General features: G+C 38.0%; 1 protein-coding gene across 4 annotated transcripts in view; it reads right to left on the bottom strand.

The window, feature by feature from the left end:
- The window catches only part of LOC115213379 (CUE domain-containing protein 1), a 211946-nt gene that overhangs the window by 104064 nt on the left and 80840 nt on the right, over nt 1-27042 (bottom strand). The window contains exon 2 of one of the 4 annotated variants that reach the window (XM_036504019.1): nt 9955-10015. The exons of the other annotated variants lie outside the window; for them this stretch is intronic. The gene's annotated coding sequence lies outside the window, so the exon portion shown is untranslated. The remainder of the gene's footprint in view (nt 1-9954; nt 10016-27042) is intronic. 4 annotated transcript variants of the gene reach the window in all.

The following is a 27042-nucleotide window of genomic DNA, read 5'->3' as shown; positions in this document are numbered from 1 at the left end:
ACTACAGACCTTGCTCAAGAAGATTGATGGATGCCAGCTGCTAACATTCAGGGGAAGAATTATTATCGTTTGGCTGGTTCTCCAACCTCCTGAAGACCTGAACTCCAGTACCTGAGCATAACTGACTCAACTAGTTTATATCATCATCATCATGTAATGTCTGTTGTTCATGCTGGTATGGGTTGGACGGTTTGACAGGAGCTGCACCAAACCCCAATTGTCTGCTTTGGCATGGTTTCAACAGCTGAATGCCCTCCCTAATGCCAACCACTTTACATACGTGCGTGCGTGCGTGCGTGCGTGCGCACACACACACACACACACACACACACACACACACACACACACACACACACACACACACACACACACACACACACACACACACACACACACACACACATACATACACACATACATACATACATACATACATACATACATACATACTTACTTACTAGCAGTATCGCCCGGCATTACTCGGGTTTGTTTCGATCCTTTAGAATTGGAATTTTTGAAAAGTAAAAAATTTGCATTAAGTAGCTTGTTATTCTCTTAAAGTGAACATTTTTCTGGTTGAAATACACCAAAAAATGGCGACACAGCAGTTAGAAAATCGTAAAAACTAGGGCATTTCATTGAAAAAAAAGCACCTTTTTGATGTAAATAATTTTTGGTCTTAACATGGTCCGATTTGAATTTTATCTTCTACGGAATGAAGAGCAAGCCTTCTTCTATCATACTCTCAATTTTGGTCAACTTACACCGCAGGGTCTCGGAGGAGATAGTGTTAGTTGAAGGCTACCAAACCTACCATGCACAGACAACTTCAGCTTTACATATATAGATATATGTACATAAGTATATATGAGAGAGAGAGGAGAAGGCAGAGGAGTACAGGCATAACTGCATAGTCAAGTTCACTTTCCAGCCACATGACTTCGTGTTCAATCACTGCACAACACCTTCAGCATATGTCTTCTACAGTCCTTAGCTGACCAAAGCCTTGTTAGTGCATTTGGTAGAGAGAAACTGAAAGAAGCCTACCACATGCATGCATGTGTGTTTACACATTTACTCACCTCCCAAAATCTGAGCAACAAGCAACAAAGTTGTTCATTCTCCTGACAACAAATTATTTGCCATCTTTGCAATTGGGAAAGTGGTTGAAAAAAAAACAGGTAAGGGCTAGCAATAAGGAGGACATAAAACAATGCCGCTAAAACAATATCTTCTTCATCTAGTCCAAGCTAGCACAGAAAAACAGACATAAAAATTAATGAATTCATGGAGTAAAAATTGATTAATTATTACCACTGGTGTTTCATTACCAATATGCCACTGAAATATCCAACAGGCAGACAGACAAACTGGAAGCAACATGACTGAAAATAATGGTTCTGTCCAGCCCAAACTATTGGAGTTGAGGAAGGTCACAGTTTTATAAATAATTACTTGACGAAGAATTGTATGACCCTAAATGGACATCATCTAAATGAGTGATTTTCTTCATCTTAAAGAAGTGGGGTGGGGTGGGATTATTAGGTGATTAATAGCATTTGGAATAGATTGTGAAATTAATTGTTACTCAATTGAATTTTATTTGAGTTGTTATCTTCCAGAGTGTAGTTCAGACTGCTATTCATGAGGCTGGTTTTTAATTAATAGAATAGAAATAGGGGAGGAGAGAGGAATTAATCGAGATCCAAATAATTTTGGCGCCATTGTTCTAAATTAGAGTTTAAAGTTTTAAAAGATGGTCTAATGGTCTAGAAAGCAATTAATGAAAATAACATTAATAAGCTGAAAACATATTTGAAAGTGGATTTCTTAAAGCAAAGATTATTACAACAACAGCAAAAGATAGTACTTAAAGCCAAATTAAAAAGTTCTCTCGTCAATATCTGGAAGTACAATAACTTATTGTTGCTTAGAAGTAGCTGTGATATAGGATTGGTCGGTCACAGACGATAACAGAAATGGACCACTTGTACACAGACCACATTCTGTAGCAACTGTTCTGATGATAACAGAAATGGACCACTTGTACACAGGCAGCATTCTGTAGCAGCTGCTCTGATATGTAAATACTTCATACCAGCCTTCAGTGCAGGGTAGCACTCCTTTCATTAGCTGTTGACAGGAGATCACAATTTTGGCATCTTCCAACAGAATCTATCCTTCAAGGAAAGCAAGGAAGAAGCATTGAAACAACTAGGAAATGTTTTGTGTTCTTTTGAAATGCACTACATTATGCTCCCACCACCACCACCATCACCCAATATCCATGCAGCCACCAAATTAAATGCAGCTGCAACCACTAACCATGTAGCATCAATTACTGAGCATGTGTTCTTTGCACTTAGCTTTGGTCTTCCTCTCGCAGGTGTTTGCCATATCTTTGATTAAGTATTCTCTGCTTCCATCTCCAATTCACGAATCATTGCCCTCCTGTCATTAAATCCATGTAACTGTAAAGGACATACTGAATCCAGTTGCAAGCTTAAAAACCCATGACTTACCACCTCAACTGCCATCATCATCATTTAACATCCGTTTTCCACACTGGGATGGGTTGGACGGTTCAACTGGGGTCTGGGAAGCCAGGAGGCTGCACCAGGTACCAATCTGATCTGGCAATATTTCTACAGCTAGATGCCCTTACTAACACCAACCATTCCGAGAGTGCAGTGGGTGTTTTTTAGGTGCCACTGGCACATAAGCCAGTCATAGCAGCACTGGTATCAGCCAGGTTTGGATGGTGCTTTTTATGTGCTACTGGCATGGGGGTCACAACTACAATTTCTATTTGATTTGATTTTGATATTGATGTTGTGTATTTCATTCAATAGGTCTCCTCAAGTATGGCATGTCGCCCTACAATCCAAGGTACTTTTAAGTGGGCTGGTCATGCGACACTGGTATAGGTTCTCATTAGCTTTCCAAATTTCCAGATAAACTGGTTTCAAATTGCAGGTGTAACTACTCCATATTGTTTGGAGTATTGGCTTCCGTGGAGAAGGAAAAGAGCTAGCTGTGGTGCTTAAGGGCGTTTGAAAGTTAGTAGAATGAAGTGGAAACTGGACATGTGATTTAGTTTTGGCAGCATGTGAATTAGTTTAGTGGGTTTGTTTGTGTGTTACTAATGTCAGGGTTCAGGCATGAGTTGGATGTTTCTTCCTGTAATTTCTCTTTTGCTCCCACAAGCTTCAACATTCACACACACACAAAAGGGACCCTTGAATTAACGTTGCCATTATATATCAAAGTTTAAAAGGTTATCTAAATACATATATGTGTGTGTGTGTACAGAGAAACAACATTAAGAGAGATGGATAGATGAATGGATAGATACATGGCTAGAAAGACAGATGGCTACATAGATATTTCTAAAGGAAACTTTCCTCCTCCTCACATGTATGATATTCTGAGATGCGGTAAAGGTTTTATAAATAGGGAGTTATCTCCCTTGTCGGACATTGTTAACAGTGCACGAGAGGGCATAAACGGTGGCTTCCTGGAATGCATGGGGGAGGAGTCTCTGATGTGAGGTTCCCTGTACCACAGCAGAACTCCAGCATTGATACAAAGCATTCGTTATGGTATCCCTTCTACAGACGATATTATCCAGACAGCAGTGTAGTTGGTCGTTACTCATTGACTTGAATCCATTCTTACCACAAGAAATCTTAAGATAAGACAGTCTTTCCTGGGCTGGCAGCATAACAAATTACATCTAGCACACTGCATAAAGTGGTTGATGAAAGCAAGGGCATCCGACCATGGAAAACTTGACAAAATAGAAAGCATGATCGCGATGTAACCCCTGAAAATTACATCTTGAGCTACAGGTCTAAACAGGTAGTAACTCAAAATAAGAACTGACAGGGGATAATAGGGGAGTGGGTTGTTTAGCTCTTCTCACTTGAAACATACACTCTAGGATATGCTAATCGTTTGATAAAATATATCCATTCCACACTCTGTAGGACATGCACAATGCACACCATCAAATTCAACCAATTTTATCAGCTGCTGTGAATGTGCAAGACGATGCAGACTGACAATCTATCCAACCCACATCAGTGCAGAAAAACATAAGCTGGTGATGATAACAATGGTGGTAGTGGTGGTGGTTGGCATCAACATGATGATCATGACCAGTGGTTCTCAATTGGGGTCCACACAACCCTTAGTGGTACACATAAGAATTTGTTAAAATTCTTGTGCAATAAATTGGTTAGACTTCTAAAATGCACAAAATATTTTAACAATTTTCCATACAATCCCTAATAACATTTAATTATATAAATAGGATTTTCTTTTAAACCTCAAATGGCTATGGGGGTCCAGTTGAGTAAAATAGGAATCAAGGGGGTTCGCAGGCAAGAAATGGTTGAGAACCACTGATCATGATGGTGGTGGTGGTGTTAGTTGATATCAAGATGACAATAATGGTGGTAATGACGACGACGATGATGATGATGGGGGTGGTTGACATGATGATGGGGAGGAGGTCATCATCATTATCATCATGGTGATCGTGATGATGGTAGTGTGATGATGATGTACATTTCGGTTTATTTGGTCAAGGAATGGGATTTATTGAAGAATAAAAAACCTATTTGCCAGCTGAAAGTAATTAGGCCCGTTGGCTAAGTAAATAATTGATGGGTAATCATGAACAGTGGTAGAAACATTAACAAAAAAAAACGAAAAGAGAAAATCGTTAATAGCTTTGGCTGAGTCTAAAAGTTCAGCAGACAAAATAGAACTACAGCAATACTAGAATTAAAACAAGCTACTAATAACAGTATTCTAGTAACTGATATATACTAATTATTGTTCCTTATATTCGCCAGACTTTTTACCACTTTGATCACACACACACATTCTTGCATGTGAATCAGAGCTAGCTATAAATACACACACACACACACATCCCTCTCTCTCTCTCTCTCTCTCTCTCTCAATAATTCATATTCATAAATCAAAACTGAACAGAGATACAATGCAATACAAAGAATTTAAGCAAGTTTCACCCTTTAGTCATCACATCTCTGTTGAAATATGCTGCCTTTGTTTCAGAAAATAATGTAGAATTTAGTAAAATATCTGTCATTATTAAAGCTGGTATATGAAATATAAAATTAACATGGAATTTTGATGGAAGGAAGTAGCTTATTTTTAATAGTGCAACTCAAAGTAGTTAAAGCTATAAATAATAGCATATTGGATATTGGGTTTAAAAAAAAACCCTACTTTTTTATCATTCAATGGGTTTTTATCCAACATTCCCATACACTACTATTTATAGCTTTATCTTTAAATTGCAATGTTAGAAATAAGTTATTTCATATATATTTCTTTACTACCCACAAGGGGCTAAACACAGAGGGGACAAACAAGGTCAGACAAAGGGATTAAGTTGATTACATTGACCCCAGTGCATAACTGGTACTTAATTTATCGACCCCGAAAGGATGAAAGGCAAAGTTGACTTAGGCGGAATTTGAACTCGGAACATAACAACAGACGAAATACGGCTACGCATTTCGCCTGGCGTGCTAACGATTCTGCCAGCTCGCCACCTTAAAAGTTATTTCATATATCTTAAGTTATTTCATATCTCTCTCTCTCTCTCTCTCTCCGTGTGAAGGTGCATTGTCAAGTGGTGCTGCACTCTCCCTGAGAACTATGTTAAGGGTACACCTATCTGTGTAGTGCTCAGCCACTTGCACATTAATTTCATGAGGAGGCTGTTGCATTGATCAGGGCAACTAGAACCCTTGTCATCATAACTGACATAGTGCCAGTAAATGAAGAAGATGCATGGCCCAGTGGTTAAGGAGTTGGGCTCACAGCCATAAGATCATAAGAGTTTAAATCCTAGACCAGGTGGTGCATTGCCTCCTGAACAAAACACACCACTTCACACTGCCCTTCAGCCCTACTCAGCTGAAAATAAGAACCAGCAAAGCATTGGTGCAGCTCTCTCTTCCTCTAGATCAGTGGTTCTCAATTATTTCTTATCTATGGACCCCTCTAATTATTGTTGTATTCTGGTGGACCCCCTCTACCCATCCACCTCCACCTCATAGACAGTCGATGTTTAAAAACTAGTTGTATAGAAACTTCCTTCAAAATCTCTATTTTATTTTCCACACTTTGACTTGTGTAGGTTGAACTATGTAAAATGTTAGAGAAAGAAACCCGGCTGTTTCTTGCAATATGTACCAATACATACTTCTAAAGCAAAATTTTTTCAGGGGCTCTCAAAATACTATTCTTTTCTACTCTAGGCACAAGGCCTGAAATTTTGGGGGAGGGGGCCAGTCGGTTAGATTGACCCCAGTATGCAACAGGTACTTAATTTATCAACCCCGAAAGGATGAAAGGCAAAGTCGGCCTCAGCAGAATTTGAACTCAGAACATAGTGGCAGACGAAATACCTCAAAGCATTTCGCCCCAAAACTTTTATATGGCCCGAGGATCTATATGGACCCTAGATGAGAACAACTGCTCTAGATATAACACCCTCAATGTTCCATTGGATCAAAGGTGAGACAACTGCACACAACTACACTGGCACTTTAAAATATTTAGCAATAGTGTACTTGCCACCAGATCACGTGCAAGTGACAGCCAAGCTTAATGAAGAACACACAAAGGCTTGTACCACCAAAAAGCTGGTCAGCTCTGGCTGCTGGAACAGAAATTAACACGACACTGTTGGAAGGTAGGTTTAGGGAAGGCACAGGCTAAGATTACATGCCCTTCCTCTCCATTGGTCAGTTAAAGTTTAGACAGTGTCACATGACAACTAGCTGGTGCTGGCTGCTGGAGCCTATAGGCGAGTATTTAAGGGAAATTTGGCAGGATGGTCAGTTGCCTGCTGACACTCATTGGCACTGCATCGAAGAGGCCAGGGAACAGGAGAAACAAGAAATGCACTCAACACCAAAGCTGAAGACACTTCTGAAGGTAGGGGGACGCCACGCTGAAAATGGTAGAGGAGTAGGGGCCGAAACTGGGCATGGCTCTTCCTGATGTCTTTAGCCACTGGATCCTATAAAGGGACTGTTGAGGTAGCAAACCACGAAACATGGTTGGAATTCCGCAGTATATTTTAAATGGAACAAAGCCTTTTTACATGACACCAGACATGGGTGCTTTTTACATACTGGCACCATGCAAAAAGCACCCCTGCTGGCACCACATAAAAAAAGCACATTCTGCGAAGTGTACTTGTTGTTTTTTCGGAAGGGTATCCAGCTGTAGAAACCATGCCAAAACAGAAGACTGGAGTCAGGTGCAGCCCTCTGGCTTGCCAGCTCAAATCAAACTGTCAAACCCATGGTAGCATAGAAAATGGATGCTAAATGGTGATGATGAAGGTTACTGAAATAATAGAGGCTTTTCTATTAAACATACATTAATGACTTGCAGAAAGATAAGACATGGACCATATAGAAATACTAATGGTACACTGTACTAAATATCTTTAGCAGATGCTTTTCCATGCTTGCACAAGTCAGCTAGAATTCAGTGAGGCAAATTTTTTCCATCTACCACATCAACTCACAAGGCTTTGGTCAGCCCAGAGCTATAGTAGAAGAGACTAGCCCAAGGTGCTGTACAGTGAGACTGAAAGCTAAAACGGTGGCACATAAAAAGCACCATTCAAGCATAGTCAATGCCAGTACTGCCTGACTGGCCCCCAAGCCAGTGGCACGTAAAAAAAGTATCCACTATATTCTCGAAGTGGTTGGTGTTAGGTAGGGCATCCAGCTGTAAGAACACTGCCAGATCAGATTAGAGCCTGGTGCAGCCTTCTGGCTCACCAGTCCTCAGTCAAACCGTCCAACCCATGCTAGCATAGAAAGCAGATGTTAAACAACAATGATGATGATGATATGAAGGAAACTTATTAACCACACATTCATCAAATAAATATATTTAAGTATTTGACCTTGTCCTCTTCTGATCAAATCCTAGCAGAACCAACTGTGGCTTCCATAACTCTAGATATCGGTAAAATAAATCACGGTTGTATCACAACTATGCTTCTCTGTAAGAAATCACCTTGTTCGTAGTCAAAGGTGATCAATATTACATAGTCTTGTGGTTATTAATAAGTATACAGATTAATAATAATTGATAATGATGGTAGGAGAAAGAGAGAGGGAGAGAGAGAAAAGCCAACCAAAACCATTTAGATAAAGTTACACACTATTTGGTGTTGTAGATGTGATTCTTAGATTCATTCTATTTAGAGATTTTTAAGAGTATTTTACGCACATGTTGGTTTTTATAATAACCAACCAGTCTATAGTTCCCCACTCCATCACATTTTGCTATTCATTTTTTTCCCCCTTGCCTACATCCATTACCAGTCTCTTCTCAACTTTCCCTCCCTCATTAAGCTACATTTACTTGTTAAATATTTAAAAACATTAATCACTGCCAAATCTTTTGTGTATTGATGTTAGGGAAAAGCAGAGTTCTTTCTCCCTGCCAGAGGAGACACATGTTACACAAGATACCATTAAAAACAAGTGATTACTATTTTATTTTATTTTTATTTATTTTTTTTAATGATAAATAGATAGGAGTCGCAAATAAATGTACCACCAAAATGTTCTTCAGTTACTTCCTGGAAGAGATAAATAAATATAGTTGCCCAATTCGAAAAAGAAAAAGAACACAAAGAAGAAATTTTTTTTAAATGGTTTGGAACCTTAAAAGACAAACACAGTGACTAAATGGTTAGATTGATAGATTTATGGTTCATTCCACCAATTTCAAACTCTGCCACAGACACCAAACATGTAATTTAGCTGGAATACAAGTATGAAAAAGTAGAAGGTAAACCTCCCAGTAAAAACAATCCATAACTAGAGTTCAATTCTTATTTAACATCCATATTCCTTGCTGGCATAGGTTGAATGGTTTGAGAGGACCCAGTAGGTATGAAGATTGCACGGTGCAACCATGTTGTCTCAGAGGATGTTATTGCATGCCTACACAAGTGAATGAGTTGAAAACAAAATAGGAATTTTGAAGGAAATACCTATAAAGCTAATTTTTAAACATCCAACTGGCTATGGGGGTCCACTGGAGTAAAACTATAACCAAAGTAAAACTATAACCATAAGTAAAAAAAATGGTTAAGAACCAGTTTAATGCACATCATTTTTAACAGCACAGGGTTATACAGGACCCCAACTGAGAACCACTGGTTTAGCCAAAACAAAGTCCCAAATACAACATTGACAATGTTGTAGCATTGCCTATGTTTCAAACCGTTGGTCATGCTGCCACGGCTACCAATTAACATGGTTACCAGTTCAACATGAGGGGACTTAATTACTTGCTTGAATAAGGGTTTTGGGGGTAAAGAACCTCATGTCACTATGCTTTTACTTGGGTGGATACATTATTACAGGACTCCAGACACATCGAAAATACTTTTCCAACCAGGCTATAGTAAAAGACGCTCCAAGATAACGTGCATTATTGCAACAGACCCTTTTAACCACCAGGCCATGCCTGTACCTACATTCATAATAAGCCCATAAATGGATACGCATGCATGTGCACACACCTATACACTGCATACATGCACATATACATCTACATACATGTACACACATACATACAATTGTATATACCTGAATACATACATCTACATCCACACGTGTATACACAAACACATTATCTAGATTTATAAGGCAGAGAATTACTACAATTCCCAATCGAACAATCTTCTTTTCATTGTTGTTTCAAGTTACATTTAAGAGTTATTTAAATGCAAACAACAGTGACACCGAGTTTTGGTGGGTCGGATAAGTGAAAGACAACAGAGGCACACACAGCCTATTGTGTCAAACAATTATCACCATTAACCAGACAGACCAAGTAAAACAGTAAGTATATTATTGGTATAATAACCTTAGAGGAGCATCAACAGAGGCAGCAGTAGCAGCAGCAGCAGTAATGTTTATCATCTTACCTGCAATGACAAAAAGAGAAAAAATAAACAATTTAACAAAAGAAATATTTGCTAAGATATTCTTTAAAAAAAAGCAAAAACACAATCGATATTTCTAAGATTGGCAGAATAATTTTTTCAAATTTCTCAAAATCATCTTTTAACATTTTGAGTGGAAAGATCTGCAAGAAAACATTTCTGATCTCTATCTGAAGCATCTCTCGCTCTCTCTCTCTCATGTGTATGTGTTCAATGATTGCCAGTATGGAAAAAGAGATGTTAAATGATGATAATGTGTGTGGTTTAAGAAGTTCATTTCCCAAGACAGCGAGCTGGCAGAAATGGTAGCACGCCGGGTGAAATGCTTAGCAGTATTTCGTCTGTCTTTACATTCTGAGTTCAGATTCCACCCAAGTCGACTTTGCCTTCCATCCTTTTGGGATCGATAAATTACCAGTTGCATACTGGGGTTGATGTAATCGACTGGCCCCCTCCCCCAAAATTTCAGGCCTTGTGCCTAGAGTAGAAGAGAAGTTCATTTCCCAACCCCATGATTTTTGTGTTCAGCCCCAGTGTGACATTGTAAGCAAATGTCTTCTAGTCTAGCCCCTGCCCAACCCAAGCTTTATAAGTAGATTAGGTAGACAGAAACTGAAAGAAGCCTGTTGTATAACTATGTATGTGTGGGGGTGCATAAGTTGTATGCATTTCTTTCTCTTGGCATTGTGTGATAGATGTAAAATGAGCATTTCAATCATGAAGAAGCTGCCACCATTTCTAATATTCTGTGAAATCATGTTTGGTAATACAGAAATATTACCTCACAGGCAAAGGTTGGTAATTGGAAGGGCAGTTGACCATAGAAAATCAGCCTCAATGAATCCCATCCAACTAATGCAAGCATGGAAAAGCTGATGTAATACATTAACCCTTTCGTGACTATTTTGAGTTGCTATGTGTTTCTTTCAATTACTTTAAATATAACAAAAAATTTAGTAAAATAACTTAGTTATCATTAAGGTAGTGTTAGGAACATTAAATTGTGACTAAGGTTTGGTGGAAGATTTTAATTCAGAACTTATGAAAACAAGACATTTGTACTACAGAGCCAGAGCCGGTTGATAACGAAAGGGTTAATATTGTACGTCATTAGTTTAATATTCACACAATTCAGAGGAAATTTGTTGAGGGAGGATTTTGATAGTGGGATACTTTTCCTGGTACCAACCCTACCCATTTCCATATAAGTTAATATTTACCCAAGTCCTTCTAACAGAAACTGCACAATGGTTGGACGCGGTTTCCAGAAGATTGCAAATGAATAACACTGCTTGTACTTTGATGACACCTATTTACAATCTATGTGCAATATCAAGACATGACATGAACACACTAATCATCATCATCATCATCGCTTAACGTCCGTTTTCCATGCTAGCATGGGCTGGACGGTTTGACTGGGGTCTGGGAAGCCAGGAGGCTGCACCAGACACCAGTCTGATCCAGCAGTGTTTCTACAGCTGGATGCCCTTCCTAACGCCAACCACTCCGTGAGTGTAGTGGGTGCTTTTTACGTGCCACCGGCACAGGGGCCAGTGGAGGCTGGAAAACGGTGCTCTTACATGTCACCGACATGGATGCCAGTCAGGCGGCGCTGGCATCTGTCACATTCGGATGGTGCTTTTAATGTATCACCAGCACAGCCTTGGTCAGCCTTGGACTATAGAAGACATTTGCCTAAAGTGTTGTACAATAGAATTGAACCCAAAATTACATGGTTGCACAGCCATTAAGATGTGTGTGTGTGTGTGTGTGTGTTAATAAAGAGGGTGGGTGGGTGGGTGGGTGGTTTAATGGTTAACGTATTCAGCTCAGATTCTAAGGTCACGTATGATTCCCAGTGGTGTATTCTGTCCTTCAGCAAGACACTTTATTTCACATTGCTCCAGTGAACTCAGCTGGCAAAAATGAGTCGTACCTGTAAGGGCCAACCTTGTCATATTCTGTGTCACACTGAATTTCCTTGAAAACTATGTTAAGGGTAAGCGTGTCCGTGGGGTGCTCAGCCACTTACACTTCAAATTCACAAGCAGGCTGTTCTGTTGAACCAATCAACTGAAACACTCATCCTCGTAGTTGACGGAGTGCCAGTATTTTTCCTTGGTGCTAATGAAGCACCTGGTGATGGAAGAAATAAACCACTCAAGACAAAAATAAGCTAAAATCTCAAACTTTTCCAATAAAAACATTTTTGGACACTCACATTATGTGGGTGTAGTGGCAACAATCAGAGTGATTACAATGGATTGGACAGAACCCATAGAAGAAAAACTGACATGAAATTCCTCCCAATAACAGCTCCCATCCTTTGTACACATTGTATTATATTCTTAGTGAGATGTTTTAATATTCCAGTAAATCACAAAGCACTGACAGTCTCATATTTCACTAAATCATTCATCACAAACCAATGAAGGTCTTATATTTCACTGAATCATTTGTCACAAAGCCAATGAAGGTCTCATATTGACTGCCATGCAGTCATCTATATTTATTTCATCACATTTTATGGCTGCTGCCAGTGTCAAATAGTGTGACAAACCAACTGAGACATCCTACAACAGGCATCGTTTGTCATCCAGGACATAGTTGATGTCATTTTGGTGCCAAGCATTTGGGGTTTTCTCGGGTCAGGTTGTTCCCAATGCAAAGCCATTTTTGTTACTGCCATGGTGACTAAACATTCTTACCTTTCATTTCATCATCATCACTTAACACCGGTTTTCCATGCTGGCATGGGTTGGGTAGTTTGACAGGTGCTAGCAAGCTGGAGGGCAGCACCAGGCTCCAATTGCCTATTTTGGCATGGTTTCTATGGCCAGATGCCCTTTCTAACACTAACCACTTTATAGAGAGCACAGAGTACTCTATGTGCGGCACCAGCAGGAGGGAGTGCTCTACATGTGGCTTCCAACATGTTTCTTACCTTGTCTTGCTCTATCTCTCTCTCTGACCGGACATGTTGCAAGGCTTACAGACAACAGGTGGAGCCTTGCAGTTGATGAGTGATATCAGAAGAGACTACTCAGAAGTCCTCTAAGACATTGGGGATAAAAACAAAGGGCTCAAGAGATGAGCTCAGTCAGAGAAGAATGGAAATAGTGTGTTGCAATGGAAATATGACAACATGAGGGTTAACATGAAATTACAAATGGAAAAGTTTTAAAATAGGAAGTGCATAGAAACAGGTCAGAAACAAAAGGGTGGAAACAGGAAGTTTATATCACAGAGCCAGTGGTGGTCTCAGGCAGGATAGTTTGAGGAGGGTTTGACAACAGTCACAATGTTAGGTTAGTGACAGGATACTGTCAGCATTCTGGACAGATTATCTCCCACAATGACCTGCACTATCAACTCAGCAGACTTCTAGCTTACTGCTGCTGTAGTAGCTTGCCAACTCTATAATTAGCTATCTGCCAAATCTACTGAAGTTATTACTAACACTAACGATAACAATATATAATTAGTCTTTGGGAAATTGCTTTGTATTGTTTTTCTCCCTCCCCAAATTAGTTTTTAGGTAGGTAGGTAGGTAGGTAGGTGTGTGCGTGCGTGTGTGTATAGATATTTAAATGTAGCACAATTATAATTGCATATTAAATATTTCTCACAATCTGAAATTAAATAATTATGAATGCATTGATTAAGAGAGATATTTACTCAAATTCAAATAATATTATTAACTGATCTGCTCTGCTTACTCTGAAAATTAAATTATTTATCAATATGCAGCAACTGGAAGAATTCAGTTACAATGTATATAACTATCTTTTACTTGTTTCAGTCATTGGACAGCAGCCATGCCAGGGCACCAATTTGAAGAGTTTAGTCAAATAAACCACCCTGCCACCTATTTTTTTAATGCCTGGTACATATTCTTCAGGTGTCTTCTGCTGACCCACTGAGGTACTTGGAGGTAATCAAATCACACACACACACAAGGCTGCTTTCACTTACCATTCACTAAATTGGCTTGGGGCTACAGTAGAAGGCACTTGCCAAAGATGCTTTGCTATGGGACTGAACCCAGAACCATGTGGTTGGCAAGCAAATTTCTGACCACACAACCGCACTAATAATTCTCTCAAATTTTTGCTTAAGGTAGGGGGTAAGTCAATTACATCAACCCCAGTATTCAACTGGTACTGGTACTTTTTTTTTACTGACCCCAAAAGGAGAAAAGGCAAAGTCAATCTTGGTGGAATTTGAACTCAAAACGTAAAGAGCCTGAAGAAATGCCACCAAGCAAGTTGTCCAACTTGCTAATCATTCTGCCAGTTCAAACCCTTAACAATAATAAGAGCACTCAGAGAGTGCAAACCTCCAGCAGGAGAACACCAAAGTCCTCTCAACGATTAACCGGAGATGATTTTTAAAATGGGAATATCTGAAATACACTCGACTGTTCTCACAAACGAAAATACTAAAAATGAACCTGACCGCTCTCAAAAATTAAGTATAAAAAACAAAAACGGAAAAACAATCCAAAATCCTTGTCCAGAACCAGATTGATCCTAAAATCTAATCAGTTCATGCCAGTCACAAGGCCAAACATCCCTGAAAGTTTCATCCAAATCCATCCAGCAGGTTCACAAACAAACAAACATAACTGAAAACAATACCTCCGCTTTAGCAAAGGCAGAGGTAATAATAATAATTATTATTAAAACATTGTTTATGTTTATTAAGTTAACATTAAATGATTCCATGCCTTGAATCATGTAATTTTCTAATTAAAATCAGAGCAACAGATTTTGCATAAACTTTAAGACAATCTTTAAATTGGCGACAGGAATTGCAGCATTTTCATATAAACAGCTTTCCAAGCAGTCACATTTTTTTTTTCATGAACAGAAACCGATTTACTTGGCTTGGGAGGTACATCATCATGTACATATTTATCTATAATGTGGGTTTGACATGTCTTAAGTGAGCTAAGAAAGCTGATATGTAGGAGAAACACAAACCATGAGACATGAAGATGTGAATACCTGTTTTGGCCTTGGGGTGGCACTGGATGTGTAATACATGTGAAAATAAAAACTACCATAGTTGGTTAACCGATGATTACAATTATAAATGTAATTAATGGTTGACAACAAAAGGCTTGAATGAAAATAGAGTGCATCTCAAAGAATTGCATTCAAAGTGGCATTACGACAAGAGTAAAATGTTCAGCTGATGTTAATTAATGTGAAAAGAAAATGAATTTAAATCAACATCAACAAATGTGATAATGACAATCAAAAGCATGATTAAACAGGAGGATAAATATTAAGTATTCATCATCATAAGTTAACGTCTGTTTTCCATGCTGGCAGAGGGGGGGGGGGCGGGTGACACGAGCTGACAAGGCCAGGAGCCACACCAGGTTCCATTGTCTGTTTTGTCAAGGTTTCTGCAGTTGGATCCCTTTCCTTATGCCAACAACTTTACAAAGTGTACGGGCCCTTTCTAATGCCAAACACTTTACAAAGTGTACTGGGTGCAAGTACTTTGCAGGCATTAAATATTGATATATGAAAAACAAAAGTATGTAATACTTTCATTATTGAAAATGTTCTAATGATAATAATTAAGCATTATTGAAATTCCATTCTTTATTAGAAATAAGGATGGTCATATCAGAGGTAGTTGTATAAGAAAACACAAAACACCAAAAAAAACAGGAACATTTCCAAAAACAAATATATTGTCTTATTTAGTTATTTTGGCAGGGGTAGGACAGGATTAATGCATTATGGAGGCCCCAGTGACCTCATGAGGAAGACTTGTTAAAGTCTTCCTCGTGAGGTCACTGTAAGTTCTATTTAATTATAAACAGGGAATTCTCAACCACAGCTCCCAGGGCCTCATAAATATCATACATTTTTCTTTGACTTGTTTTACTTTTTTTGGTGTGGGTCCTCTAAAAGAATCCAGGTTTTGGATTAGGGCCAGATATTACAAAATTTAAGAACCACTGCTTTAAACTGTAATGCCATGACATAAATATTTCCGAGATATATCATGGAAATTACATCACAATGATGATAAACTTGATAAAGATGTTGATGATGGGAGAGTTGGAGTTGGACATCAGTTGTTAATTGTCGGAACACTGCATCCTTCAAAATTTCCATGCTTCCTGAGATTCGCCAACACTACACCTGATTTTCTCCCCTCCATACACACGCAATCATGTATCTGACTCATACACTGTTCACTTTCCAGACATTTGTACATTACTGCATATGCTTTACATGCACTTTTGACAAGTTGAGGTGCACCTGAGCACTATATACAATAATTTCATTATTATTATTATTAAATCTTTAATCTTCAAACAAAGAAAAAAAATCAAGAATTTCGTGTTGAACAATTTTGGGTGAATGGAATGTGTAATAACAATAGAAAGAAATTGTACATTATTTACATCTGATGGATAGTTCTCCTCATCTTGTTTGTTGTTAACATGTTTCGGCTGATATACACCCCAGCCTTCATCAGGTGTCTTGGGGAAATTTTGAACCACTATGCCATATGCATAGTGGTTAAGAGCGTGGGCTACTAACTCCAAGATTCTGAGTTCAATTCCAGGCAGTGACCTGAATAATAATAATAACATTGAAAAATACCTTAGGAATGAGAACCCGGGTTCAAAATTTCCCCAAGACACCTGATGAAGGCTGGAGGGTATATCAGCCGAAACGTGTTAACAACAAACAGGATGAGGACAAATATCCGTCAAATGTAAATAATGTAAATAATAATTCATCTCTTAACTGAATAGAACTGAATAGAAAGAAATGTCATGGCACAACATTGATGTCAGCAGTTCAGTAATGGATCACCTCAAGGAAGAAAATAATGACAGATGAATGAAACGTGTATAACAGACTGGGTGTACTTTCTATTGATCATGGAAATAGATATTGGGGAATTCCCTTGAGGGAAGCTTTTGGAAAACCGAGTGCCCATCTTCAAACAAAACTGAAAGTGTCGAATTTTTCTTTTTGCAACTAACTGAAATGTAGATATAAGATTTACAAATAAGTTGGCAAGATATATCTTGAACCTGAAGGCCAAAAACACCGCACACTAAATCAAGTGGAACCCCCATTGGGAGATCTACGCCAAAATTTAATGGATCAAGGTGGTTCAAGCTTTATAAGCTGAAAAAACTCCACCTTTTTAAAACTCTGTGTGTGTGTGTGTGTGTGTGTGTGTGTGTGTGTGTGTGTGTGTGTGTGTGTGTGTGTGTGTGTGTGTGTGTGTGTGTGTGTGGAGAGAGAAAGAGAGACAGTAGGCTTACCACACGCCCTAGTTTGGCCTGGGCAGTGTCCGTTTGAAGGATCCGTTTTGATGTCTTTGTCCCGATTGATGCTGTGAAATCTCCAGAATAACAGGCTAAATAAACTACTACATTCGACGTTTGTATTGAGTACTTAATTCTTCAGAACGTTATAATATACAACGGCTGTGTGTATATGAGAAAAGAAAATATTTCTTTCGTTTTACTCCGAAGCATTGTTTCACATTTACCGGGAGTGGTGGGGGAGACGATGTGAACGGAAATACCATAGAAAAGGGTGGGTGGATTTTATCTAGGAAAAAGTTACAAGAAAATAGTCACGTATTTATATACCAGAAATGAAAAATGAAAAAAAAAACATTTCCAGTCGTTTATAAGTGACAATATATAACTTGTTACACAATGAATGAAACAATTTATATAATGACGTTATATGGATGTGGAAAGAAAAAATGAAAAGAAAAATCACGAATTCAATATCTTAAAACCACAAAACAAAAACAAAATGAAATCAGTTATTGATTTCTGGTGATTTTCTTTTCTTTTTCCACCTGATTCGAGTCCTCCTCACCATCGCCGCCCACTATTACATAAACTTGATATGTTTCTTGAACTATATCACAGAGCTATCTTTTTCTAAAGAAAATTTTGCAAATATTAAAGAACGAAAGTATTCGATAATGAATGTATTGTGTCTGTTTGTTACAGAATTGTTTGTGTATTCGTTTTTTTTTTTTGTTGGTTTTTTTTTATTTTATTTTGTTTTTGTCGTGTTGATTCTTGCATGTCTGTCGACAAGAACAATGTGACAACAACAAGCGCGATGACGACAGCAAAGGTGCCAACGACGCCAGCAATGATAAAAGCGATGACGACAACAGCAATAAAAAATTGCAAAGGCAACAACAACGATAACTAAGTCACCAAAGTGACAAAAAGAACAACAACAAAAATGAGGTTGACAAAATGGAATCTAACAAATGGGATGACGACAAAAGCAAGAACAAACGTGGTAGCAAGAACAACAACAAGCGTAATGACACCCACTAACCCAATTTGTAGGCTTATTACATTGAAAAGTTAAGCCAACATTTGTTAGCAGACATCCCTCGAGAGATTTTGCTGGTTTCAATTTCTACGTAAATAACCAGCTTTTGCTGTTTATCGTTCACAAATGTAAATATTTACAAGTGGGTTTGAAGCTATCCACATTGTAAAGGAGTAATCCAGTTGTAAGTTAGAGAAAGCAGACTAAGAAGCGACGGGACACGTAGAAAGTGAAAGTTGTTTTCTATTTCTTTGAAAAGTGATAAAAAGAAAATATCTGGAAACGGAACAAAAGGGACAAAAATCATTCGTTTATCCAGCTTTGATCAACGGTGCTAAAGTCGACTTCTGTGATATGATCTCTTAAAATCTGATACTATTTTGAGAGACGAGAGAGAGAGAGAGAGAGAGAGAGAGAGAGAGAGAGGAGAGAGAGAGAGTGTGTGTGTGTGTGTGTGTGTGTGTGTGTGTGTGTGTGTGTGTGTGTAACGGACTCAGTTGACTCCTAGAAGCACTAAAAACAGGAGAGTCACGTGTGTCAAGTCACCATAAAAATCAGCTGTATCATTCCCAACGCCGCTGCCGCCACCACCACCACAAACGTTAGTGCATTATTACCATCACCCCACCCCCGTGCAAACGATACGCAACACGTAACTCGAGTATGCGATATCAAATCCCCCCACCCCGCTGTAGCAATTTGATGACATGTTCATTATCAATGTTGTTGCTCATAAACATCTTCCAGTAATACATAATACGTGTTGAATTTTTCAGATCAAAGTTTACACCCACAAAAAAAAAGGGAAGGTCGACCACGAAAGGTAGTGACGATGTTTGTATGTTTACATTCTATGTTTATATAACTACGTCGACTTGTCATCCGGAAAATATGGCATAGTTTATACGTTGTTCTCTCTCTCTCTCTCTCTCTCTCTCTCTCTCTCTCTCTCTCTCTCTCTCTCTCTCCAATTATACATAAAAACAATAAAAAAATTTATTGAAGGATCGTGCAAAATATTTAAGCCCTTTTGTTACCACTTTTCTAACAAATTACTAAGAATTTTTTTTTTTTTTTACAAGATTTTAATTCACATCAAATCGTTTTTGTTAATATTTCTAATGAAAGACACTCCATTGGTTTGAAATAATTTTAAAACTAACGAAGAATTTAGTAAAATAACTTTTATTGTTTGAAACATAAATTAATGTGAAATTTCTATGAAAGGTTTTAATTTAGATCTCATGTAAAAAGCACTGAGTCCACTTTATAAAGTGGTTGGCATTAGGAAGGGCAACCAGCTGTAAAAACCATGCCAAAACAGACAGTGTAGCTTGGTGCAGTCATCTGGCTTACCAGCTCCTGACAAATCTAACCTATGACAGCATGGAAAACAGACATTAAATGAAGATGATCTCTCTAAAACAAGAAGTTTGTATTATAGAACCATAGGCTGTCACAGGTGGGTTGGCATCAAAAGGGTTAAATAAAGTATAAGATATATATGTACGGCAAAGGTAAAGAATACGCACACCTCATGGTTAGGGTTTTTGTTATGCAAAAAACCAGGTGTATGTATTCTTTACCTCCGCCATTTGTACATAGAAAAGGTTGACAGTAACTTTGAAGTTTCACTGTAAATCAGCTTCGTCTCATCAGATTATCATAAAATCTCCTTCTCTAATACAACCTCACTCAGCTAAGGGATCTTTTTGTCGTGCAAGTTTTATTTGGTGGCTTCACTAATGCCAGTGTATGAAAAAAAAAAAAAACAACCAGTACACACTGCAAAGTGAGTGGCATATGGAAGTGTATCCAATCATAGAACCATGCCAAAACAGACACAGGAGTTCAATGCTATGCTCTAGCTCAGTGGCTCCCAAACGTTTGCGGGCTGCCACGCCCTTGACACCCAGGCCACATTCCGAGAGCTCCCACTCCAACCAACCATCGCAAACATACACCTCTTTCTGTAGCAAATTCAAAGCAACTATATTTAACAAATAAAACTTAACCAGACGAATACATATTTTGTTGTTTTTACATGAATTGATACCTCGTTATTGCCCCACTTTTCTTCAACACCTCCTGGGAACTTTCCACTGCTCCGGGGTGGGAGGGTAATACCGCCCACTTTGGAAACTATTGTGACTCATTGCCTCCTGTCAGAACATCCAACTCATGCCAGCACGGGAGACTGACATTAAATGATGATGATGATGACTATAAATCTATAGCAAAGAAGAATGATTTAGTATAATAACTAAGCATATTTTCCAATCAAGCCATCCTTCTTTAATTAAACCAAGTCAATATCATATCACTAAGTGATGTGGTGACAACATGGCTGGTGGAAATTATGCATGATTACATTAAGGAAAATCAATCACTTGACTGTGAAAAATATGAAAAATGATCCTATTATACATTCTCATATACAAGTTTATTAGGGTGGAGCCACAAAACTATGAGACGTTGAAATAAAATAATGGTGGTAATGATGATGATGGTGCTCCAAAGTAAATAATATTATGTCATAAGGGTTTGAGGGTAATTTAAAAACAAAAAAAGCAATTATTAGAAATTCATCATGGCTCCTTGTTATGAGGAAATTCCTCACTCTACATTGGACTTAGCCAAGCGGTGGTGCTTCTAGTTGGTTGGAGATATGTTGAAGGATATTCGGTTAATCCGTTTATCTTTGCCAGACTGATTAACACTTGTTATACTGATGGATTTGCTCTTCATATCCCAATATCCCTTTAAACATTAGATACAGGCCTTGTTCCATTAACTCCTGGACGGGAGGTGTACCATTGTTAGCACACAAAATCACTACAGTCACAGATATGGATATCATTTTGATGCCTTCAAGATTATAGTGATAGGGTTTTCTTTGTTTCTTTTAATTCAACTTGAGCTACAAGGCAAAAACAATTAATTACATTAGAAATATTGGAGCTTCCATAAATCTTCCTAATTGGTAAATTCAGTAGTCATGGGTATGAAAAGCAAAGCTGTTCTCAGTGCAATTTAACCCTTTAGCATTTAAACTGACCATATCCGGCCAAAATATCTTACCTATTTTATCTTCAAACTGGTCACATCTGGCCTCTTACTCAATATCATTCAAAGAATAAACAATCACATCAATGAAGTCTCAAGGCTACAAGGTATTGCATGATTCATTCAAATCAACATGAATAAATAAGCATCACATTCGACAGAGAAATCTGAATGCTAAATGGTTAAACGATGTAAACAACCAGAAGAAATACTGCAAAGTACATTTTTTTCCTCAAAATACTCTAAAGATTCTGCCAGCTCACAACTCCCAACAGAACAAGGAAACAAGTTTGTGCCAGTGGCTACAAGGTGTTTGTATATCAACAATCCGATGTTAAGATGTTAAGCATGAAATAACCTCAAGATTCATAATAAAGACATAAATCAAGATTCCTTATAGGATAAAAAGTTTCTTCTGTTGGCACCAGTATTTAGTAGAGGATTTGAACTTAGTGAGTTGATAGATAAGAATATGATTTGCATTATGTACAAAAGCCATTATTTATCATAAAATAGCCAGGTTGAAAGTGAGTAGCAGTATCAAGATTAAGTGAGAGAATTTTTAGGCTAGCAACCACTATCTTATCACTTTGGTTGTCGCAGCTTTTCATAATGTATGTGTGTATATATATATATATATATATATATATGTGTGTGTATATATATGTATACACAAACACACACACTTCAAACATGCCAGTGAAAGCGATTGGAAATTCCATGGTGGTTGATCAGAAACAGCTGTATTAATCATAGTAATACAGACTGTTTCAGGTGATAAATATTGTCTTTCTAATTAGCATCATGTTTAAATGTTATTTAAACATTATATATATATATTAAAAAGTTACACATATTCATGATGAGGCTTCTAAGACTAGTCCTGAAGATCATCAGGAAAGATGAAAAAGCTCTCCACCACTGAAAAGATTTCAGTACAGTAAAACTTCTGCTTCCTTAGGGATGTCCAGAGAATGGAAAGAACATGATTGCCAAGGCAAACACTCAATTCAAGGTAACTGTATGAGAAATCGGGGTGAACACGGTGAAACAAATTGAAGAGATTGAATACTGATGGCAACAGCATCTCAGGACAGAAAAAAGTGATCCATTTTCAATACTAAGACAATATATATGGAAAGTTGTTGATATTAATAGTCTATGATAATGATTCTCAACCATTTTTTGCCTATGGACCCCTTTGATTCCTACTTGGGTGGACCCATTTGAAGTTTTAAAAACCCTGCTATATTTTTAGAATTATACATTATTAAGAATTGTAGTTAAAAAAACTGTTAAAATATTTTAAAATTTATTGTACAAATTTTGACAACAAAATTGTATGTGGACCCCTGTTGAGAACACTGATCTATGATGATGACCAGGAAACCTGGCGTCCCACTGTCCATCAGGCAATGGCATCCTTTGATGATGCCAGTAGGTCCATCCTTGCAGACAAGAGAAGAAGGAAGTAAAATAAGAAACAAGGACACCACAACCAACCTGCCTTCTCGTGCAGCCTCTGTAGTCATGGCTGTTTGTCCTAAAACAGACTCACTGCACATCAGCAAACCTGTAACAGACATGGAGATCTCTCTCTGAAAATCTTCACTTTGCAAAGTCAAGCCAAAAGACAGAATATATACCATAGGTGCAGGCATAACCGTACAGCAAGAAGTTTGCTTCTCAACCATACAGTTTCAGAAGGTGTAGTGGGGGGTTCGATTCCATTGCATGGCACCTTCAAGCAAATGTTTTCTGCTAACCTCCCCACCCCTGGCAGACCAATACCTTGTGAGTGAATTTGTTGAGTGAAGGCTGTCATGTATAGGAATATACATAGATATTCACCTCTGTGTGTGTGTGTGTGTGTGTGTGTGTGTGTGTGTTGATAATTTGCCTGTCATTGGTTAAGCAAAATAGCAATGGTGTTTACATTCCATATTGACATTATAGTCAAACACTTTGTGGTTTTGAGGGCCTGTTGAATATAAACTCCCTTACTTCAAAAACTGTAAAATCCTGCTTCAAAATCAATTCCCATCCAATTCATGGTTGCATGGAAGCAAAACGAACCACAATTTACATATATAATTACAGGCATATGGTTTGGTTCCACTGTGCAGCACCTTGGGTAAATGTCTTCCACTATAGCCCCAGGTCAGCCAAAGTTTTTGTGTGAATTTGGTAGACAGATACGTGTGTGTGTGTGTGTGCACGTGCATGTCTTAACATAATGAGAGGTTTGTAAAATGAGAATCATTGTCATCCAAGCAATGTTGTCTTATCTTCCACGCAAAACACATCTGGCCAAGGAAAACTATTAGTTTGCTTGGAATCAGGTGAGGGTTGGCAACAGGAAGAGTATCTGGTTTGTAGAATATCTGCCACAACAAATTATCTGACAGACGCAATCAAGAAAAAAAAATGGATGTAAGAAAACAATGATCTCTCTTTCTCTCTCACACACACACATGTATGCATGCATGTATGTATCAAGACCTTCAACAGACCAACTGGTGATATGTAATCACGAAAGTGAACCAAAGACTAAATATAACAGAATCATTTGAGGTCTTCAGTCAACTGTAAAATGTTAAATTCAACTCACAGATTGATTGATTGTTCAAGTAACTAATCTGGTAGATGACATTGGTTTGCATGACTGGTTATAATTATGAAGAAATGAAAAAAAAAATGGCTAAAACTAATGCAGTTGAGTTCTGAACAAAACCAAGCATTACTTATCTTACACAGTTTTATCCAACAAAAATATTTTTAATCTAGTGTTATGTGTCCAAGAAGATAATAAAAGCAGAAGAAGAACCACTTCTTGTAATTAGCTAGAAATCTATGGCGTCATTATCAGAAAATCTAGAAACTAGATACAAGAGATATGGCAAGTATGAAATAATTCATACCAGATTTAATTTGTAATATTTATTCACTCTCTATCTCTCTCTCTCTGCATGTATCATCATCATCATCGTTTAACGTCCGCTTTCCATGCTAGCATGAGTTGGACGATTGACTGAGGGCTGGCAAACCAGATGGCTGCATCAGGCTTCAATCTTGATCTGGCAGAGTTTCTACAGCTGTATGCCCTTCCTAACGCCAACCACTCTGAGAGTGTAGTGGGTGCTTTTTACGTGCCACTGGCACGGGGCCAGTCAGGCAGTGCTGGCAACGACACCTCGCTCAAATCTTTTACAAATGCCACCGGCACAGGTGCCAGTAAGGCGACGCTGGTAACGATCACGTTCAAATGGTGTCTTTTACGTGCTACTGGCATGGAGGCTAGATAGCCGCTCTGGCAATGTGTGTGTGTGTGTATATATATATATATATATATATATATATATATATATAATATATATATATATATAGGCACAGGCATGACTGCATGGTGAAGTAGTTAAGTAGTTAACTACCATGAAATATGGTTTCAGGTTCAGTCCCACTGCACAGCGTCAAGTGTCTTATCCAGGACAGCCCAAACCTTGTGTGTAGATTTGGTAGATAGAAACTGAAAGAAGCCTCTGTGTATGTGTGTGTGTATTATATAGTAGTAGTTTCATGCTCATCCAAAAATTCCTGATCTACAAGCAGTAATGTTGCCTTTTTCCATCAACAAATCATCTGCTGGCTTTCTCCAAGGTCCCCTACAGTTGAGGGGTAGCAAAGTAAGTTTTCTCTGAGGAATGGTCAACAAACCATGAAACAGTCTATCAAGAGACTCGCTCCTTTTTCTATCCTGCATCAGTAGCATACAAAAAAAAAAAAGAAAGGTGTTTACATTTTTATTTAACTCACAGTGTGGATTTATCACATTTAAAGAATTTTAGAAACAATTAAGTATTAAAAACTAACAGAACTTGATTAGGCATGAGAATGGAAGTAATAATGTCTGCTAGTAAGTCTTTCTTTTATACAAATTAGTCAAAGGAAGAAGAGGAGTGGCCATGACCTTTGTTAATCATCCTCTGAGACTGGAAAGAGTAATGCAGCTTTGATTACAACTAATATCACAACTACTCACAGATAAAGAAGTGGACACTATATTTTATCAGCTTATATTATTTGATGGAGAAACTCCCAGAAGTTTTAATTAAAACTTCATGAAAATTACATCTGAAGAGGGGAGAAAAAAATATCAATATATCTTGATGATTAATTCTAGTCAAGTAAAGCAAGGGAGACAACTCTGGAATTTTAATTAAAGCAGAATAAGTGTGAAGGGAGGAGGCTAAGCCATCTTTGGCAGTTTGATCACAACTCCAGGCATATTTCCAAAACAGTCTAATGTCAGATATCTAGAGTATCTCCCTTACAATGAAAAAAAGAGGGTCAATTATTAAATTTAGTTTCAAAACAGTGAAATACTTTAGTACAGAAGTTTTCAATACAACTTAGAACCTATTTAACTATACAAAGAATGCCTTTTAAAATGCCTAACACACACACACACACACACACACACACACACACACACACACACACAGAGGCCAAACTGTAAAACACTTAAAATATTAATATTGATTAGATATTCATTTGCAATATTCTTTTTCTTTACTTATTGGCTGATTTAAAATTCTAAATGAATATTTTTTCTCTTTTTTTTTTTAGTTAAATTTAATTGCTTACTGAAATGACAATAACTGAATTATATTCACATCAGTCAAAACTTAATTCAATAGCTACAATTATAATTCATTTAGATAATTTGTGTATAATCAGCATAACTTAATTGATAAGACAACATGAACCAAAGTAGCCAAATCAAGTTCACTTTTAGTTTGTAATGCACCACTCCCACTGGTCAAGGTGAACCATGCAACTGCTCACATGTGCAGGCCTGGACTTTTCCTTTTAACCATTTAGTGTTTAAACCGGCCATATCAGGCCAAAATTGTCTTCCTGTTTTATGCTCAAACCAACCAGCTCAGACCTCTCACACCTACCCTACAAAGTCATTCTAAAAATAAACGGACATCATTAAAATCTCAGAATTACAAGATGCTGTACAATTATTTTTAAAACAATGTGATTAAACAGGCTTTACATTTGACAGAGTAATCTGAATGCTAAAGGGTTAAAGGAAGACTAGCAGCTGCATATGCATGCATGCCTCTTCCCTTCACACCACTGATGTTTATTTAAGGGAAAGGATCCCAACTTGGACCAATACAGCTTGGTATCAGTGTCATTGCAAAACACACGCACGCTGGTGCCATGCAAAAAGCACCCAGTGCACTCTGTAAAGTGGTTGGTGTTCAGAAAAGCATCGAGCTGTAGAAACCATGTCAAAACAGATAACTGGAGCCTGGTGTGGCTCTCCAGCTTACAAGCTCCTGTCGAATCATTCAACCCATGCCAGCACAGATGCCAGTGCAGATGTTAAATGAGGAGGAGATGACTAAGAGCCACAAAAGAGCCAACAACATGCCCAACACTAACAATCTCACCAGTCCACCCCAATCTCTACATATGTGGTCAGTGCTTAAATGTATCTTGTATAATTATGTTGATGTGAAGACATAGCTGTGTGGTTTAACCCTTTCATTACCATATTTATTTGGA

Source organism: Octopus sinensis, linkage group LG1, assembly GCF_006345805.1.
Source record: "Octopus sinensis linkage group LG1, ASM634580v1, whole genome shotgun sequence".
NCBI classification, from domain to species: Eukaryota; Metazoa; Mollusca; class Cephalopoda; order Octopoda; family Octopodidae; genus Octopus; species Octopus sinensis.
The sequence above is the reverse complement of the archived record's forward strand: the minus strand, read 5'-3'. Positions and strand labels throughout refer to the sequence as shown.